The sequence below is a fragment of the Morone saxatilis genome, unplaced genomic scaffold, assembly GCF_004916995.1.
Source record: "Morone saxatilis isolate NCDOM2014 unplaced genomic scaffold, NCSU_SB_2.0 Contig21, whole genome shotgun sequence".
Lineage (NCBI taxonomy): Eukaryota > Metazoa > Chordata > Actinopteri > Moronidae > Morone > Morone saxatilis.
The window spans coordinates 744,889-747,130 of NW_023339774.1; the positions used below are offsets into that span (position 1 = coordinate 744,889).

The window sequence follows — 2,242 nt, forward strand, 5'->3', positions numbered from 1 at the left end:
TCAGCAGGCGTTACAGTAGTTTAGTTTCTATGAAAATAGGATGTAGGCATGAGTGTAGGGCTGTAGAAAAGAAAAGAAATCTCTTCACTCTTAAACTTGGACTCGATATCAATATTACAACATTAGTCCAAAAGTCTGAGCCAGTAGCCACTTACGCGCAACAAAGTTCAGTAGGCTAAACAACAAAAATAAGACTAAAACAACATAAAACATGACAGCCGGTAGTGTTATCGATCCATCGCTGAGCTTTAACATTTAGCCCGGGCAGCAGTAGTTAAATGCAAACACACTTTGCCATTAAAAATAAACTTTATCCTCTCAGCTCTTCTGTCCCTGAGGGCCGATGTAGCGATTTTTGTGCGTGGTTGTGAAAACGGGGGTGTTGTTTTGAACACTGTGAATATTTTCGCCACTGAAAATGTCAGAGCAGAAACTCTGAACTCCTGATTGATTCTGTGCGCAAAAGTTTAGACCTGTCACATTCTGAAAGCATATAGGTTAACAGTTAAGATCAGACCTTGAACAAAGACATGTATGTAGGTAACAGCCCCCTCGCCCACAGAGTGAATAGAATGACAGGACTGTAATGGATGTGCACAACTCGTTACATGTATGTCACATCATGTAACGAGTTCCACACCCAGTGCTGCTCAGACACAGTTATTATTTTAGGAAATAATTACTAATGTCCAGATTTCAGTGACCCTTATGAGTGGCTACAGCCATGTTTGCCACTGAAATTAGTTGAGCTTTATATTTTAGTGTATGAAATGCTCACGACCACTCTCACTGGAAGGATCAGTTGCATAGTTTTTAATCACCACTTGTTCTTTGTAGTTGCTAAGTAATAATTCAACACTTGTTTGAGCCCTTTTTGCTAAAAACAGCATAAAGTGACTGTGGGACGCGGGCGCTGGGATCAAGGCAGAGCGGTTTTGTCCCCCAATCGAGAAGTTGTTTGTTCGATCCCCGTCTCCTCCTGCCACGTGTTGAAGTATCCTTGAGCAAGATACTCAACCCCAAATTGCTCCCGATGCATAGCATTGGTGTGTATGAATGATTAGTTTCTGTTCGATGGACTTTGCCATCGCTGTGTGAAAGGGTGAATGTGGCACGTAGTGTAAAAGCGCTTTGAGTGGTCGGAAGGCGCTATACAAGTACAGGTCCATTTACCATTACAGTCATTGCTGTTCTCTAATTTTGATCATTGTGTTTTCTGCAAAATAAAGGTTTTTTGTTGAAGTGCCTTGGTTATTTTGTAAAACACTATTCTAGTAGCATGGTATAGCCACAACAAAAATTCATAAGATTACATGATTTCTGAAAAATCAAGTGTTCATAAATAGTTTTAGATCAATTTTGATCTCTAGTGTACATATATGTAAATCCCCTTTTTATTTTCATCATTACTTAAATCTGATTTGTATTGTTTTTAATGTTTGCTAATAAACTAAACTAATGCTAGTTTTAAAATTGACATTACCAAATTTACAAAAATCTGCATTTTGTTTGTTTAAAATGTCTCTCCGCTTTGAGTGAGAGTCTGTGAAAGGCTGCACTCGTTTTCAAATGTATACTAGTTTTTTCTAACACTCTACTTATTGTTTTTATATTCTGGCACAGTGGTTTGGACTTGTGCTTTAGATGCTGCGGAAGAGTACGAGGCCACGCCCCTAAAGTCACTGTCCTTTGCAGGTCTCTGATGCATTTTTTAAATTTGCTAAGGGAGGGACCTAGCAGAATTGTTGCAAAACTAGCTATCTAGTTAATGTCTTTGCAACATAGATTAGCCTAGCACATAGCATATCTAAGTACAGAAAAGGAGAACGTTAACAGTTTTGACCGAGGCTTGCTCAACTGTTATTGGAGCAGAACAAAAAAGAGGCGGGACTAAGAGTCAATTGTTTTAGGAGGCAAAAAAAAAAAGAAAAAAAAAAAGTTACCTAGCTTAAACATATCAACTCTCCTTTCTCATCTCCATTCTCCCTTTCCTATTCAGTAACTTCCTATTAAAGTAAATTTAAATAATACAGAGCACAAAATGAGACTTTAAATGTTACTGATTTCATTTGATTTATTTATTGCAATAAAGATGTACAAAGTATTGGTAATCATAAATGTTAAAATGTTAGAAAAAGCATATCTGTGACTGTTAACAGTACAGTGTATCAAAACATTACTGCTTCAACCAGCTGGGTCAATTCCATCCACGTTTGTGAAAGCAGGAGAAACAGGTTTGATC

At 37.7% G+C, this 2,242-nt stretch overlaps 1 protein-coding gene across 1 annotated transcript in view; it reads right to left on the bottom strand.

Annotated features, from left to right (window-relative positions):
* The window catches only part of LOC118332803 (solute carrier family 12 member 2-like), a 15,485-nt gene that overhangs the window by 9,819 nt on the left and 3,424 nt on the right, over window positions 1-2,242 (bottom strand). The gene's annotated exons all lie outside the window — the stretch shown is intronic.